Genomic DNA, 15,674 nt, shown 5'->3' with positions numbered 1-15,674 from the left:
ACTGAATACTGATTTCCAAGTTCATTACCTACCAGTCACATGCTTTAAACAATAAGGGCTACCGTATGGAGAGGAAGTACCAGAGCACCTCCAGACAGCCACCTGGTCCTCTCTCGACGTCCCCTCTTGGCTTTACGCAGTCTCTGTTGCACAATCGTTCACCACACAACCAAAAACACCCTCCCCCCGTCCCCCGTCCAGTCTCGACACATGTGGGTTGCACGTTGTCAGTCTTTGTGGCGCAATCGGTTAGCGCGTTCGGCTGTTAACCGAAAGGTTGGTGGTTCAAGCCCACCCAGGGACGACATCACTGTTATTGCCAGGTAACGCAGAACGCTGCACAAGTGTGCAGTGCAACTGCTGCCTCAGAAAGCAATTGTGTTGTTTCAAAATAGTGTCCATGGTATACTTGGTCGTTTGATGAAGCCAGTCAACCGTTTTATCAAGGGTGATATAATTCTTTGGGGTGGTGTTGTCCGTCCGCAACTGCATACTGACTGCCATCCAAGGACCGTATAACTATTACTGCCAGGTAATGCAGAACGCTGAACAAACGTGCAGTGCAACTGCTCCCTCAGAATGCGATGGTTTCACAATAGTCTCAATTCTAGATTTGGTCATTTGACAAACCCAGTCAACCGTTTTATCAAGGGTAATATGCTTCTTTGGGGTGCTGGTTGTTCGTCCGCAACTGAATACTGATTTCCAAGTTCATTACCTACCAGTCACATGCTTTAAACAATAAGGGCTACCGTATGGAGAGGAAGTACCAGAGCACCTCCAGACAGCCACCTGGTCCTCTCTCGACGTCCCTGCTTGGCTTTACGCAGTCTCTGTTGCACAATCGTTTACCCCACAACCAAAAAGATCGGAACACCCTCCCCCAGTCCCCCGTCCAGTCTCGACACGTGTGGGTTGCACGCTGTCAGTCTCTGTGGCGCAATCGGTTAGCGCGTTCGGCTGTTAACCGAAAGGTTGGTGGTTCAAGCCCACCCAGGGACGATATCACTGTTATTGCCAGGTAATGCAGAATGCTGCACAAGCGTGCAGTGCAACTGCTGCCTCAGAAAGCAATTGTGTTGTTTCACAATAGTGTCCATGCTATACTTGGTCGTTTGATGAAGCCAGTCAACCGTTTTATCAAGGGTGATATGCTTCTTTGGGGTGGTGTTGTCAGTCCTCAACTGCATACTGACTGCCATCCAAGGACCATATAACTATTACTGCCAGGTAATGCAGAACGCTGAACAAACGTGCAGTGCAACTGCTCCCTCAGAATGCGATGGTTTCACAATAGTCTCAATTCTAGATTTGGTCATTTGACAAACCCAGTCAACCGTTTTATCAAGGGTAATATGCTTCTTTGGGGTGCTGGTTGTTCGTCCGCAACTGAATACTGATTTCCAAGTTCATTACCTACCAGTCACATATTTTAAACAATAAGGGCTACCGTATGGAGAGGAAGTACCAGAGCACCTCCAGACAGCCACCTGGTTCTCTCTCGACCCCCCTGCTTGGCTTTGCTCAGTCTCTGTGGCACAATCGTTCACCACACAACCAAAAACACCTTCCCCCAGTCCCCCGTCCAGTCTCGACACGTGTGGGTTGCACGTTGTCAGTCTCTGTGGCGCAATCGGTTAGCGCGTTCGGCTGTTAACCGAAAGGTTGGTGGTTCAAGCCCACCCAGGGACGATATCAATGTCATTGCCAGGTAATGCAGAATGCTGCACAAACTTGCAGTGCAACTGTTATCACAGTTATGTTGCTTACAGCATTTTTAACCAACCATGTTATGACCATGTCATAACCAAATATGTTATAACCAGGACGGTTGTTTGATGAACACAACCGTTTTATCAAGTGTAATATGCTTCTTTGGGGTGCTGGTTGTTCGTCTGCAACGGAATACTGATTTCCAAGTTCATTACCTACCAGTCACATGCTTTAAACAATAAGGGCTACCGTATGGAGAGGAAGTACCAGAGCACCTCCAGACAGCCACCTGGTCCTCTCTCGACGTCCCTGCTTGGCTTTACGCAGTCTCTGTTGCACAATCGTTTACCCCACAACCAAAAAGATCGGAACACCCTCCCCCAGTCCCCCGTCCAGTCTCGACACGTGTGGGTTGCACGCTGTCAGTCTCTGTGGCGCAATCGGCTAGCGCGTTCGGCTGTTAACTGAAAGGTTGGTGGTTCAAGCCCACCCAGGGACGATATCACTGTTATTGCCAGGTAATGCAGAATGCTGCACAAGCGTGCAGTGCAACTGCTGCCTCAGAAAGCAATTGTGTTGTTTCACAATAGTGTCCATGCTATACTTGGTCGTTTGATGAAGCCAGTCCACCGTTTTATCAAGGGTGATATGGTTCTTTGGGGTGGTGTTGTCCGTCCGCAACTGCATACTGACTGCCATCCAAGGACCGTATAACTATTACTGCCAGGTAATGCAGAACGCTGAACAAACGTGCAGTGCAACTGCTCCCTCAGAATGCGATGGTTTCACAATAGTCTCAATTCTAGATTTGGTCATTTGACAAACCCAGTCAACCGTTTTATCAAGGGTAATACGCTTCTTTGCGGTGCTGGTTGGTCGTCCGCAACTGAATACTGATTTCCAAGTTCATTACCTACCAGTCACATGCTTTAAACAATAAGGGCTACCGTATGGAGAGGAAGTACCAGAGCACCTCCAGACAGCCACCTGGTCCTCTCTCGACGTCCCCTCTTGGCTTTACGCAGTCTCTGTTGCACAATCGTTCACCACACAACCAAAAACACCCTCCCCCCGTCCCCCGTCCAGTCTCGACACGTGTGGGTTGCACGCTGTCAGTCTCTGTGGCGCAATCGGTTAGCGCGTTCGGCTGTTAACCGAAAGGTTGGTGGTTCAAGCCCACCCAGGGACGATATCACTGTTATTGCCAGGTAATGCAGAATGCTGCACAAACTTGCAGTGCAACTGTTATCACAGTTATGTTGCATACAGCATTTTTAACCAACCATGTTATGACCATGTCATAACCAAATATGTTATAACCAGGACGGTTGTTTGATGAACACAACCGTTTTATCAAGTGTAATATGCTTCTTTGGGGTGCTGGTTGTTCGTCCGCAACGGAATACTGATTTCCAAGTTCATTACCTACCAGTCACATGCTTTAAACAATAAGGGCTACCGTATGGAGAGGAAGTACCAGAGCACCTCCAGACAGCCACCTGGTCCTCTCTCGACGTCCCTGCTTGGCTTTACGCAGTCTCTGTTGCACAATCGTTTACCCCACAACCAAAAAGATCGGAACACCCTCCCCCAGTCCCCCGTCCAGTCTCGACACGTGTGGGTTGCACGCTGTCAGTCTCTGTGGCGCAATCGGTTAGCGCGTTCGGCTGTTAACCGAAAGGTTGGTGGTTCAAGCCCACCCAGGGACGATATCACTGTTATTGCCAGGTAATGCAGAATGCTGCACAAGCGTGCAGTGCAACTGCTGCCTCAGAAAGCAATTGTGTTGTTTCACAATAGTGTCCATGCTATACTTGGTCGTTTGATGAAGCCAGTCCACCGTTTTATCAAGGGTGATATGGTTCTTTGGGGTGGTGTTGTCCGTCCGCAACTGCATACTGACTGCCATCCAAGGACCGTATAACTATTACTGCCAGGTAATGCAGAACGCTGAACAAACGTGCAGTGCAATTGCTCCCTCAGAATGCGATGGTTTCACAATAGTCTCAATTCTAGATTTGGTCATTTGACAAACCCAGTCAACCGTTTTATCAAGGGTAATACGCTTCTTTGCGGTGCTGGTTGGTCGTCCGCAACTGAATACTGATTTCCAAGTTCATTACCTACCAGTCACATGCTTTAAACAATAAGGGCTACCGTATGGAGAGGAAGTACCAGAGCACCTCCAGACAGCCACCTGGTCCTCTCTCGACGTCCCCTCTTGGCTTTACGCAGTCTCTGTTGCACAATCGTTCACCACACAACCAAAAACACCCTCCCCCCGTCCCCCGTCCAGTCTCGACACATGTGGGTTGCACGTTGTCAGTCTTTGTGGCGCAATCGGTTAGCGCGTTCGGCTGTTAACCGAAAGGTTGGTGGTTCAAGCCCACCCAGGGACGACATCACTGTTATTGCCAGGTAACGCAGAACGCTGCACAAGTGTGCAGTGCAACTGCTGCCTCAGAAAGCAATTGTGTTGTTTCAAAATAGTGTCCATGGTATACTTGGTCGTTTGATGAAGCCAGTCAACCGTTTTATCAAGGGTGATATAATTCTTTGGGGTGGTGTTGTCCGTCCGCAACTGCATACTGACTGCCATCCAAGGACCGTATAACTATTACTGCCAGGTAATGCAGAACGCTGAACAAACGTGCAGTGCAACTGCTCCCTCAGAATGCGATGGTTTCACAATAGTCTCAATTCTAGATTTGGTCATTTGACAAACCCAGTCAACCGTTTTATCAAGGGTAATACGCTTCTTTGCGGTGCTGGTTGGTCGTCCGCAACTGAATACTGATTTCCAAGTTCATTACCTACCAGTCACATGCTTTAAACAATAAGGGCTACCGTATGGAGAGGAAGTACCAGAGCACCTCCAGACAGCCACCTGGTCCTCTCTCGACGTCCCCTCTTGGCTTTACGCAGTCTCTGTTGCACAATCGTTCACCACACAACCAAAAACACCCTCCCCCCGTCCCCCGTCCAGTCTCGACACGTGTGGGTTGCACGCTGTCAGTCTCTGTGGCGCAATCGGTTAGCGCGTTCGGCTGTTAACCGAAAAGTTGGTGGTTCAAGCCCACCCAGGGACGATATCACTGTTATTGCCAGGTAATGCAGAATGCTACACAAACTTGCAGTGCAACTGTTATCACAGTTATGTTGCATACAGCATTTTTAACCAACCATGTTATGACCATGTCATAACCAAATATGTTATAACCAGGACGGTTGTTTGATGAACACAACCGTTTTATCAAGTGTAATATGCTTCTTTGGGGTGCTGGTTGTTCGTCCGCAACGGAATACTGATTTCCAAGTTCATTACCTACCAGTCACATGCTTTAAACAATAAGGGCTACCGTATGGAGAGGAAGTACCAGAGCACCTCCAGACAGCCACCTGGTCCTCTCTCGACGTCCCTGCTTGGCTTTACGCAGTCTCTGTTGCACAATCGTTTACCCCACAACCAAAAAGATCGGAACACCCTCCCCCAGTCCCCCGTCCAGTCTCGACACGTGTGGGTTGCACGCTGTCAGTCTCTGTGGCGCAATCGGCTAGCGCGTTCGGCTGTTAACCGAAAGGTTGGTGGTTCAAGCCCACCCAGGGACGATATCACTGTTATTGCCAGGTAATGCAGAATGCTGCACAAGCGTGCAGTGCAACTGCTGCCTCAGAAAGCAATTGTGTTGTTTCACAATAGTGTCCATGCTATACTTGGTCGTTTGATGAAGCCAGTCCACCGTTTTATCAAGGGTGATATGGTTCTTTGGGGTGGTGTTGTCCGTCCGCAACTGCATACTGACTGCCATCCAAGGACCGTATAACTATTACTGCCAGGTAATGCAGAACGCTGAACAAACGTGCAGTGCAACTGCTCCCTCAGAATGCGATGGTTTCACAATAGTCTCAATTCTAGATTTGGTCATTTGACAAACCCAGTCAACCGTTTTATCAAGGGTAATACGCTTCTTTGCGGTGCTGGTTGGTCGTCCGCAACTGAATACTGATTTCCAAGTTCATTACCTACCAGTCACATGCTTTAAACAATAAGGGCTACCGTATGGAGAGGAAGTACCAGAGCACCTCCAGACAGCCACCTGGTCCTCTCTCGACGTCCCCTCTTGGCTTTACGCAGTCTCTGTTGCACAATCGTTCACCACACAACCAAAAACACCCTCCCCCCGTCCCCCGTCCAGTCTCGACACGTGTGGGTTGCACGCTGTCAGTCTCTGTGGCGCAATCGGTTAGCGCGTTCGGCTGTTAACCGAAAGGTTGGTGGTTCAAGCCCACCCAGGGACGATATCACTGTTATTGCCAGGTAATGCAGAATGCTACACAAACTTGCAGTGCAACTGTTATCACAGTTATGTTGCATACAGCATTTTTAACCAACCATGTTATGACCATGTCATAACCAAATATGTTATAACCAGGACGGTTGTTTGATGAACACAACCGTTTTATCAAGTGTAATATGCTTCTTTGGGGTGCTGGTTGTTCGTCCGCAACGGAATACTGATTTCCAAGTTCATTACCTACCAGTCACATGCTTTAAACAATAAGGGCTACCGTATGGAGAGGAAGTACCAGAGCACCTCCAGACAGCCACCTGGTCCTCTCTCGACGTCCCTGCTTGGCTTTACGCAGTCTCTGTTGCACAATCGTTTACCCCACAACCAAAAAGATCGGAACACCCTCCCCCAGTCCCCCGTCCAGTCTCGACACGTGTGGGTTGCACGCTGTCAGTCTCTGTGGCGCAATCGGTTAGCGCGTTCGGCTGTTAACCGAAAGGTTGGTGGTTCAAGCCCACCCAGGGACGATATCACTGTTATTGCCAGGTAATGCAGAATGCTGCACAAGCGTGCAGTGCAACTGCTGCCTCAGAAAGCAATTGTGTTGTTTCACAATAGTGTCCATGCTATACTTGGTCGTTTGATGAAGCCAGTCCACCGTTTTATCAAGGGTGATATGGTTCTTTGGGGTGGTGTTGTCCGTCCGCAACTGCATACTGACTGCCATCCAAGGACCGTATAACTATTACTGCCAGGTAATGCAGAACGCTGAACAAACGTGCAGTGCAACTGCTCCCTCAGAATGCGATGGTTTCACAATAGTCTCAATTCTAGATTTGGTCATTTGACAAACCCAGTCAACCGTTTTATCAAGGGTAATACGCTTCTTTGCGGTGCTGGTTGGTCGTCCGCAACTGAATACTGATTTCCAAGTTCATTACCTACCAGTCACATGCTTTAAACAATAAGGGCTACCGTATGGAGAGGAAGTACCAGAGCACCTCCAGACAGCCACCTGGTCCTCTCTCGACGTCCCCTCTTGGCTTTACGCAGTCTCTGTTGCACAATCGTTCACCACACAACCAAAAACACCCTCCCCCCGTCCCCCGTCCAGTCTCGACACATGTGGGTTGCACGTTGTCAGTCTTTGTGGCGCAATCGGTTAGCGCGTTCGGCTGTTAACCGAAAGGTTGGTGGTTCAAGCCCACCCAGGGACGACATCACTGTTATTGCCAGGTAATGCAGAACGCTGCACAAGTGTGCAGTGCAACTGCTGCCTCAGAAAGCAATTGTGTTGTTTCAAAATAGTGTCCATGGTATACTTGGTCGTTTGATGAAGCCAGTCAACCGTTTTATCAAGGGTGATATAATTCTTTGGGGTGGTGTTGTCCGTCCGCAACTGCATACTGACTGCCATCCAAGGACCGTATAACTATTACTGCCAGGTAATGCAGAACGCTGAACAAACGTGCAGTGCAACTGCTCCCTCAGAATGCGATGGTTTCACAATAGTCTCAATTCTAGATTTGGTCATTTGACAAACCCAGTCAACCGTTTTATCAAGGGTAATATGCTTCTTTGGGGTGCTGGTTGTTCGTCCGCAACTGAATACTGATTTCCAAGTTCATTACCTACCAGTCACATGCTTTAAACAATAAGGGCTACCGTATGGAGAGGAAGTACCAGAGCACCTCCAGACAGCCACCTGGTCCTCTCTCGACGTCCCTGCTTGGCTTTACGCAGTCTCTGTTGCACAATCGTTTACCCCACAACCAAAAAGATCGGAACACCCTCCCCCAGTCCCCCGTCCAGTCTCGACACGTGTGGGTTGCACGCTGTCAGTCTCTGTGGCGCAATCGGTTAGCGCGTTCGGCTGTTAACCGAAAGGTTGGTGGTTCAAGCCCACCCAGGGACGATATCACTGTTATTGCCAGGTAATGCAGAATGCTGCACAAGCGTGCAGTGCAACTGCTGCCTCAGAAAGCAATTGTGTTGTTTCACAATAGTGTCCATGCTATACTTGGTCGTTTGATGAAGCCAGTCCACCGTTTTATCAAGGGTGATATGGTTCTTTGGGGTGGTGTTGTCCGTCCGCAACTGCATACTGACTGCCATCCAAGGACCGTATAACTATTACTGCCAGGTAATGCAGAACGCTGAACAAACGTGCAGTGCAACTGCTCCCTCAGAATGCGATGGTTTCACAATAGTCTCAATTCTAGATTTGGTCATTTGACAAACCCAGTCAACCGTTTTATCAAGGGTAATACGCTTCTTTGCGGTGCTGGTTGGTCGTCCGCAACTGAATACTGATTTCCAAGTTCATTACCTACCAGTCACATGCTTTAAACAATAAGGGCTACCGTATGGAGAGGAAGTACCAGAGCACCTCCAGACAGCCACCTGGTCCTCTCTCGACGTCCCCTCTTGGCTTTACGCAGTCTCTGTTGCACAATCGTTCACCACACAACCAAAAACACCCTCCCCCCGTCCCCCGTCCAGTCTCGACACATGTGGGTTGCACGTTGTCAGTCTTTGTGGCGCAATCGGTTAGCGCGTTCGGCTGTTAACTGAAAGGTTGGTGGTTCAAGCCCACCCAGGGACGACATCACTGTTATTGCCAGGTAACGCAGAACGCTGCACAAGTGTGCAGTGCAACTGCTGCCTCAGAAAGCAATTGTGTTGTTTCAAAATAGTGTCCATGGTATACTTGGTCGTTTGATGAAGCCAGTCAACCGTTTTATCAAGGGTGATATAATTCTTTGGGGTGGTGTTGTCCGTCCGCAACTGCATACTGACTGCCATCCAAGGACCGTATAACTATTACTGCCAGGTAATGCAGAACGCTGAACAAACGTGCAGTGCAACTGCTCCCTCAGAATGCGATGGTTTCACAATAGTCTCAATTCTAGATTTGGTCATTTGACAAACCCAGTCAACCGTTTTATCAAGTGTAATGTGCTTCTTTGGGGTGCTGGTTGTTCGTCCGCAACTGAATACTGATTTCCAAGTTCATTACCTACCAGTCACATGCTTTAAACAATAAGGGCTACCGTATGGAGAGGAAGTACCAGAGCACCTCCAGACAGCCACCTGGTCCTCTCTCGACGTCCCTGCTTGGCTTTACGCAGTCTCTGTTGCACAATCGTTTACCCCACAACCAAAAAGATCGGAACACCCTCCCCCAGTCCCCCGTCCAGTCTCGACACGTGTGGGTTGCACGCTGTCAGTCTCTGTGGCGCAATCGGTTAGCGCGTTCGGCTGTTAACCGAAAGGTTGGTGGTTCAAGCCCACCCAGGGACGATATCACTGTTATTGCCAGGTAATGCAGAATGCTGCACAAGCGTGCAGTGCAACTGCTGCCTCAGAAAGCAATTGTGTTGTTTCACAATAGTGTCCATGCTATACTTGGTCGTTTGATGAAGCCAGTCAACCGTTTTATCAAGGGTGATATGCTTCTTTGGGGTGGTGTTGTCAGTCCTCAACTGCATACTGACTGCCATCCAAGGACCATATAACTATTACTGCCAGGTAATGCAGAACGCTGAACAAACGTGCAGTGCAACTGCTCCCTCAGAATGCGATGGTTTCACAATAGTCTCAATTCTAGATTTGGTCATTTGACAAACCCAGTCAACCGTTTTATCAAGGGTAATATGCTTCTTTGGGGTGCTGGTTGTTCGTCCGCAACTGAATACTGATTTCCAAGTTCATTACCTACCAGTCACATATTTTAAACAATAAGGGCTACCGTATGGAGAGGAAGTACCAGAGCACCTCCAGACAGCCACCTGGTTCTCTCTCGACCCCCCTGCTTGGCTTTGCTCAGTCTCTGTGGCACAATCGTTCACCACACAACCAAAAACACCTTCCCCCAGTCCCCCGTCCAGTCTCGACACGTGTGGGTTGCACGTTGTCAGTCTCTGTGGCGCAATCGGTTAGCGCGTTCGGCTGTTAACCGAAAGGTTGGTGGTTCAAGCCCACCCAGGGACGATATCAATGTCATTGCCAGGTAATGCAGAATGCTGCACAAACTTGCAGTGCAACTGTTATCACAGTTATGTTGCTTACAGCATTTTTAACCAACCATGTTATGACCATGTCATAACCAAATATGTTATAACCAGGACGGTTGTTTGATGAACACAACCGTTTTATCAAGTGTAATATGCTTCTTTGGGGTGCTGGTTGTTCGTCCGCAACGGAATACTGATTTCCAAGTTCATTACCTACCAGTCACATGCTTTAAACAATAAGGGCTACCGTATGGAGAGGAAGTACCAGAGCACCTCCAGACAGCCACCTGGTCCTCTCTCGACGTCCCTGCTTGGCTTTACGCAGTCTCTGTTGCACAATCGTTTACCCCACAACCAAAAAGATCGGAACACCCTCCCCCAGTCCCCCGTCCAGTCTCGACACGTGTGGGTTGCACGCTGTCAGTCTCTGTGGCGCAATCGGCTAGCGCGTTCGGCTGTTAACCGAAAGGTTGGTGGTTCAAGCCCACCCAGGGACGATATCACTGTTATTGCCAGGTAATGCAGAATGCTGCACAAGCGTGCAGTGCAACTGCTGCCTCAGAAAGCAATTGTGTTGTTTCACAATAGTGTCCATGCTATACTTGGTCGTTTGATGAAGCCAGTCCACCGTTTTATCAAGGGTGATATGGTTCTTTGGGGTGGTGTTGTCCGTCCGCAACTGCATACTGACTGCCATCCAAGGACCGTATAACTATTACTGCCAGGTAATGCAGAACGCTGAACAAACGTGCAGTGCAACTGCTCCCTCAGAATGCGATGGTTTCACAATAGTCTCAATTCTAGATTTGGTCATTTGACAAACCCAGTCAACCGTTTTATCAAGGGTAATACGCTTCTTTGCGGTGCTGGTTGGTCGTCCGCAACTGAATACTGATTTCCAAGTTCATTACCTACCAGTCACATGCTTTAAACAATAAGGGCTACCGTATGGAGAGGAAGTACCAGAGCACCTCCAGACAGCCACCTGGTCCTCTCTCGACGTCCCCTCTTGGCTTTACGCAGTCTCTGTTGCACAATCGTTCACCACACAACCAAAAACACCCTCCCCCCGTCCCCCGTCCAGTCTCGACACGTGTGGGTTGCACGCTGTCAGTCTCTGTGGCGCAATCGGTTAGCGCGTTCGGCTGTTAACCGAAAGGTTGGTGGTTCAAGCCCACCCAGGGACGATATCACTGTTATTGCCAGGTAATGCAGAATGCTGCACAAACTTGCAGTGCAACTGTTATCACAGTTATGTTGCATACAGCATTTTTAACCAACCATGTTATGACCATGTCATAACCAAATATGTTATAACCAGGACGGTTGTTTGATGAACACAACCGTTTTATCAAGTGTAATATGCTTCTTTGGGGTGCTGGTTGTTCGTCCGCAACGGAATACTGATTTCCAAGTTCATTACCTACCAGTCACATGCTTTAAACAATAAGGGCTACCGTATGGAGAGGAAGTACCAGAGCACCTCCAGACAGCCACCTGGTCCTCTCTCGACGTCCCTGCTTGGCTTTACGCAGTCTCTGTTGCACAATCGTTTACCCCACAACCAAAAAGATCGGAACACCCTCCCCCAGTCCCCCGTCCAGTCTCGACACGTGTGGGTTGCACGCTGTCAGTCTCTGTGGCGCAATCGGTTAGCGCGTTCGGCTGTTAACCGAAAGGTTGGTGGTTCAAGCCCACCCAGGGACGATATCACTGTTATTGCCAGGTAATGCAGAATGCTGCACAAGCGTGCAGTGCAACTGCTGCCTCAGAAAGCAATTGTGTTGTTTCACAATAGTGTCCATGCTATACTTGGTCGTTTGATGAAGCCAGTCCACCGTTTTATCAAGGGTGATATGGTTCTTTGGGGTGGTGTTGTCCGTCCGCAACTGCATACTGACTGCCATCCAAGGACCGTATAACTATTACTGCCAGGTAATGCAGAACGCTGAACAAACGTGCAGTGCAACTGCTCCCTCAGAATGCGATGGTTTCACAATAGTCTCAATTCTAGATTTGGTCATTTGACAAACCCAGTCAACCGTTTTATCAAGGGTAATACGCTTCTTTGCGGTGCTGGTTGGTCGTCCGCAACTGAATACTGATTTCCAAGTTCATTACCTACCAGTCACATGCTTTAAACAATAAGGGCTACCGTATGGAGAGGAAGTACCAGAGCACCTCCAGACAGCCACCTGGTCCTCTCTCGACGTCCCCTCTTGGCTTTACGCAGTCTCTGTTGCACAATCGTTCACCACACAACCAAAAACACCCTCCCCCCGTCCCCCGTCCAGTCTCGACACATGTGGGTTGCACGTTGTCAGTCTTTGTGGCGCAATCGGTTAGCGCGTTCGGCTGTTAACCGAAAGGTTGGTGGTTCAAGCCCACCCAGGGACGACATCACTGTTATTGCCAGGTAACGCAGAACGCTGCACAAGTGTGCAGTGCAACTGCTGCCTCAGAAAGCAATTGTGTTGTTTCAAAATAGTGTCCATGGTATACTTGGTCGTTTGATGAAGCCAGTCAACCGTTTTATCAAGGGTGATATAATTCTTTGGGGTGGTGTTGTCCGTCCGCAACTGCATACTGACTGCCATCCAAGGACCGTATAACTATTACTGCCAGGTAATGCAGAACGCTGAACAAACGTGCAGTGCAACTGCTCCCTCAGAATGCGATGGTTTCACAATAGTCTCAATTCTAGATTTGGTCATTTGACAAACCCAGTCAACCGTTTTATCAAGGGTAATACGCTTCTTTGCGGTGCTGGTTGGTCGTCCGCAACTGAATACTGATTTCCAAGTTCATTACCTACCAGTCACATGCTTTAAACAATAAGGGCTACCGTATGGAGAGGAAGTACCAGAGCACCTCCAGACAGCCACCTGGTCCTCTCTCGACGTCCCCTCTTGGCTTTACGCAGTCTCTGTTGCACAATCGTTCACCACACAACCAAAAACACCCTCCCCCCGTCCCCCGTCCAGTCTCGACACGTGTGGGTTGCACGCTGTCAGTCTCTGTGGCGCAATCGGTTAGCGCGTTCGGCTGTTAACCGAAAGGTTGGTGGTTCAAGCCCACCCAGGGACGATATCACTGTTATTGCCAGGTAATGCAGAATGCTGCACAAACTTGCAGTGCAACTGTTATCACAGTTATGTTGCATACAGCATTTTTAACCAACCATGTTATGACCATGTCATAACCAAATATGTTATAACCAGGACGGTTGTTTGATGAACACAACCGTTTTATCAAGTGTAATATGCTTCTTTGGGGTGCTGGTTGTTCGTCCGCAACGGAATACTGATTTCCAAGTTCATTACCTACCAGTCACATGCTTTAAACAATAAGGGCTACCGTATGGAGAGGAAGTACCAGAGCACCTCCAGACAGCCACCTGGTCCTCTCTCGACGTCCCTGCTTGGCTTTACGCAGTCTCTGTTGCACAATCGTTTACCCCACAACCAAAAAGATCGGAACACCCTCCCCCAGTCCCCCGTCCAGTCTCGACACGTGTGGGTTGCACGCTGTCAGTCTCTGTGGCGCAATCGGTTAGCGCGTTCGGCTGTTAACCGAAAGGTTGGTGGTTCAAGCCCACCCAGGGACGATATCACTGTTATTGCCAGGTAATGCAGAATGCTGCACAAGCGTGCAGTGCAACTGCTGCCTCAGAAAGCAATTGTGTTGTTTCACAATAGTGTCCATGCTATACTTGGTCGTTTGATGAAGCCAGTCCACCGTTTTATCAAGGGTGATATGGTTCTTTGGGGTGGTGTTGTCCGTCCGCAACTGCATACTGACTGCCATCCAAGGACCGTATAACTATTACTGCCAGGTAATGCAGAACGCTGAACAAACGTGCAGTGCAACTGCTCCCTCAGAATGCGATGGTTTCACAATAGTCTCAATTCTAGATTTGGTCATTTGACAAACCCAGTCAACCGTTTTATCAAGGGTAATACGCTTCTTTGCGGTGCTGGTTGGTCGTCCGCAACTGAATACTGATTTCCAAGTTCATTACCTACCAGTCACATGCTTTAAACAATAAGGGCTACCGTATGGAGAGGAAGTACCAGAGCACCTCCAGACAGCCACCTGGTCCTCTCTCGACGTCCCCTCTTGGCTTTACGCAGTCTCTGTTGCACAATCGTTTACCCCACAACCAAAAAGATCGGTGCACCCTCCCCCAGTCCCCCGTCCAGTGTCGACACGTGTGGGTTGCACGTTGTCAGTCTCTGTGGCGCAATCGGTTTATTTTTAACAGTTTTAAATCTCTTCTGTACGGTGGCCCTGAGAGTCCAAACGGACTGCAACTTCAGAAAACACTTGCAAAAAGAAAAATGCTGCAAAAAGAAAAATGCTGCAAAAAGAAAAACACCTGCAAAAAGAAAAACACTTGCAAAAAGAAAAAACACGTGCAAAAAGAAAAATGCTGCAAAAAGAAAAACACTTGCAAAAAGAAAAATGCTGCAAAAAGAAAAACACTTGCAAAAAGAAAAACACTTGCAAAAAGAAAAACGCTGCAAAAAGAAAAATGCTGCAAAAAGAAAAAACACTTGCAAAAAGAAAAGCGCTGCAAAAAGAAAAACACTTGCAAAAAGAAAAGCGCTGCAAAAAGAAAAACACTTGCAAAAAGAAAAGCGCTGCAAAAAGAAAAACACTTGCAAAAAGAAAAGCGCTGCAAAAAGAAAAGCGCTGCAAAAGCCCACACAACACAACGGAAATAGGAAAAAACACAACGGAAATGTTGTGTTTGTGGATATATGACTGACTTTAATTATCCTCAAAATCATCACATTCTCTGTAAGATTAAGGTCGACTATCGAATGGCGTATAAAGTAAAGACTTTAAAACAAAGTAAACGCTGAAAGTACAAACATCGCTAATGTCACATAACTTTGCCGGCATGTGGCCAACAGTAATGTTTTAATGTTCCTCGTTATTAAATATTTGCACATAAATAAGTGACATAATATTCAGAACTTACTTTTGAAAGTTTACTCTTTGGCCGCTCTGCTTCCACTTCGTTGAAGTGTTTCCCAGTCCCAGTGCACTTGTTAGCATGTTTTGGTCAACTGGTCCGTCCGGTTATTGTCTCCCCAGAAACATTTCCGTTGTGTTTTTTCCTATTTCCGTTGTGTTGTGTGTGCTTTTGCAGCGCTTTTCTTTTTGCAGCGCTTTTCTTTTTGCAAGTGTTTTTCTTTTTGCAAGTGCTTTTCTTTTTGCAGCATTTTTCTTTTTGCAAGTGTTTTTTCTTTTTGCAGCATTTTTCTTTTTGCAGCGTTTTTCTTTTTGCAGCATTTTTCTTTTTGCAAGTGTTTTTCTTTTTGCAGCATTTTTCTTTTTGCAAGTGTTTTTTCTTTTTGCAGCGTTTTTCTTTTTGCAAGTGTTTTTCTCTTTGCAAGTGTTTTTCTTTTTGCAGCATTTTTCTTTTTGCAAGTGTTTTTTCTTTTTGCAGCATTTTTCTTTTTGCAAGTGTTTTTCTTTTTGCAGCATTTTTCTTTTTGCAAGTGTTTTCTGAAGTTGCAGTCCGTTTGGCCTCTCAGGGCCACCGTACTTTTGTGATATAAATTATATTTTAGTAATCGAGTTTTATATTTTTCTATTGCCTTGGCTACTCCACTGCTCTGTCCGTTTTATCAAGGTTTGCCCT

At 47.8% G+C, this 15,674-nt stretch overlaps 22 non-coding genes across 22 annotated transcripts; all 22 read left to right on the top strand.

The window, feature by feature from the left end:
• The first annotated feature begins 230 nt into the window (after positions 1-230).
• trnan-guu (transfer RNA asparagine (anticodon GUU)) lies at positions 231-304 on the top strand. Its single transcript has one exon. It is a non-coding gene; the product is annotated as a tRNA-Asn (tRNA).
• Positions 305-928: 624 nt separating this feature from the next.
• On the top strand, positions 929-1,002 carry trnan-guu (transfer RNA asparagine (anticodon GUU)). Its single transcript has one exon. It is a non-coding gene; the product is annotated as a tRNA-Asn (tRNA).
• A 616-nt stretch (positions 1,003-1,618) lies between these two features.
• On the top strand, positions 1,619-1,692 carry trnan-guu (transfer RNA asparagine (anticodon GUU)). The gene has a single exon. It is a non-coding gene; the product is annotated as a tRNA-Asn (tRNA).
• A 446-nt stretch (positions 1,693-2,138) lies between these two features.
• On the top strand, positions 2,139-2,212 carry trnan-guu (transfer RNA asparagine (anticodon GUU)). The gene has a single exon. It is a non-coding gene; the product is annotated as a tRNA-Asn (tRNA).
• A 616-nt stretch (positions 2,213-2,828) lies between these two features.
• Positions 2,829-2,902, top strand: trnan-guu (transfer RNA asparagine (anticodon GUU)). Its single transcript has one exon. It is a non-coding gene; the product is annotated as a tRNA-Asn (tRNA).
• Positions 2,903-3,348: 446 nt separating this feature from the next.
• Positions 3,349-3,422, top strand: trnan-guu (transfer RNA asparagine (anticodon GUU)). Its single transcript has one exon. It is a non-coding gene; the product is annotated as a tRNA-Asn (tRNA).
• Positions 3,423-4,038: 616 nt separating this feature from the next.
• On the top strand, positions 4,039-4,112 carry trnan-guu (transfer RNA asparagine (anticodon GUU)). The gene has a single exon. It is a non-coding gene; the product is annotated as a tRNA-Asn (tRNA).
• A 616-nt stretch (positions 4,113-4,728) lies between these two features.
• Positions 4,729-4,802, top strand: trnan-guu (transfer RNA asparagine (anticodon GUU)). The gene has a single exon. It is a non-coding gene; the product is annotated as a tRNA-Asn (tRNA).
• Positions 4,803-5,248: 446 nt separating this feature from the next.
• trnan-guu (transfer RNA asparagine (anticodon GUU)) lies at positions 5,249-5,322 on the top strand. Its single transcript has one exon. It is a non-coding gene; the product is annotated as a tRNA-Asn (tRNA).
• A 616-nt stretch (positions 5,323-5,938) lies between these two features.
• On the top strand, positions 5,939-6,012 carry trnan-guu (transfer RNA asparagine (anticodon GUU)). Its single transcript has one exon. It is a non-coding gene; the product is annotated as a tRNA-Asn (tRNA).
• Positions 6,013-6,458: 446 nt separating this feature from the next.
• trnan-guu (transfer RNA asparagine (anticodon GUU)) lies at positions 6,459-6,532 on the top strand. The gene has a single exon. It is a non-coding gene; the product is annotated as a tRNA-Asn (tRNA).
• Positions 6,533-7,148: 616 nt separating this feature from the next.
• On the top strand, positions 7,149-7,222 carry trnan-guu (transfer RNA asparagine (anticodon GUU)). Its single transcript has one exon. It is a non-coding gene; the product is annotated as a tRNA-Asn (tRNA).
• Positions 7,223-7,846: 624 nt separating this feature from the next.
• trnan-guu (transfer RNA asparagine (anticodon GUU)) lies at positions 7,847-7,920 on the top strand. Its single transcript has one exon. It is a non-coding gene; the product is annotated as a tRNA-Asn (tRNA).
• Positions 7,921-8,536: 616 nt separating this feature from the next.
• On the top strand, positions 8,537-8,610 carry trnan-guu (transfer RNA asparagine (anticodon GUU)). The gene has a single exon. It is a non-coding gene; the product is annotated as a tRNA-Asn (tRNA).
• Positions 8,611-9,234: 624 nt separating this feature from the next.
• On the top strand, positions 9,235-9,308 carry trnan-guu (transfer RNA asparagine (anticodon GUU)). The gene has a single exon. It is a non-coding gene; the product is annotated as a tRNA-Asn (tRNA).
• A 616-nt stretch (positions 9,309-9,924) lies between these two features.
• trnan-guu (transfer RNA asparagine (anticodon GUU)) lies at positions 9,925-9,998 on the top strand. Its single transcript has one exon. It is a non-coding gene; the product is annotated as a tRNA-Asn (tRNA).
• Positions 9,999-10,444: 446 nt separating this feature from the next.
• Positions 10,445-10,518, top strand: trnan-guu (transfer RNA asparagine (anticodon GUU)). Its single transcript has one exon. It is a non-coding gene; the product is annotated as a tRNA-Asn (tRNA).
• Positions 10,519-11,134: 616 nt separating this feature from the next.
• On the top strand, positions 11,135-11,208 carry trnan-guu (transfer RNA asparagine (anticodon GUU)). Its single transcript has one exon. It is a non-coding gene; the product is annotated as a tRNA-Asn (tRNA).
• Positions 11,209-11,654: 446 nt separating this feature from the next.
• Positions 11,655-11,728, top strand: trnan-guu (transfer RNA asparagine (anticodon GUU)). Its single transcript has one exon. It is a non-coding gene; the product is annotated as a tRNA-Asn (tRNA).
• A 616-nt stretch (positions 11,729-12,344) lies between these two features.
• Positions 12,345-12,418, top strand: trnan-guu (transfer RNA asparagine (anticodon GUU)). The gene has a single exon. It is a non-coding gene; the product is annotated as a tRNA-Asn (tRNA).
• Positions 12,419-13,034: 616 nt separating this feature from the next.
• Positions 13,035-13,108, top strand: trnan-guu (transfer RNA asparagine (anticodon GUU)). The gene has a single exon. It is a non-coding gene; the product is annotated as a tRNA-Asn (tRNA).
• Positions 13,109-13,554: 446 nt separating this feature from the next.
• On the top strand, positions 13,555-13,628 carry trnan-guu (transfer RNA asparagine (anticodon GUU)). The gene has a single exon. It is a non-coding gene; the product is annotated as a tRNA-Asn (tRNA).
• Positions 13,629-15,674: the final 2,046 nt, after the last annotated feature.

This window comes from Neolamprologus brichardi, chromosome 3 (genome assembly GCF_056152115.1).
Source record: "Neolamprologus brichardi isolate AB-2024 chromosome 3, ASM5615211v1, whole genome shotgun sequence".
Classification (NCBI taxonomy): domain Eukaryota; kingdom Metazoa; phylum Chordata; class Actinopteri; order Cichliformes; family Cichlidae; genus Neolamprologus; species Neolamprologus brichardi.
Note: the sequence above shows the minus strand (reverse complement) of the source record. Positions and strands in the feature narration are given on the sequence as shown.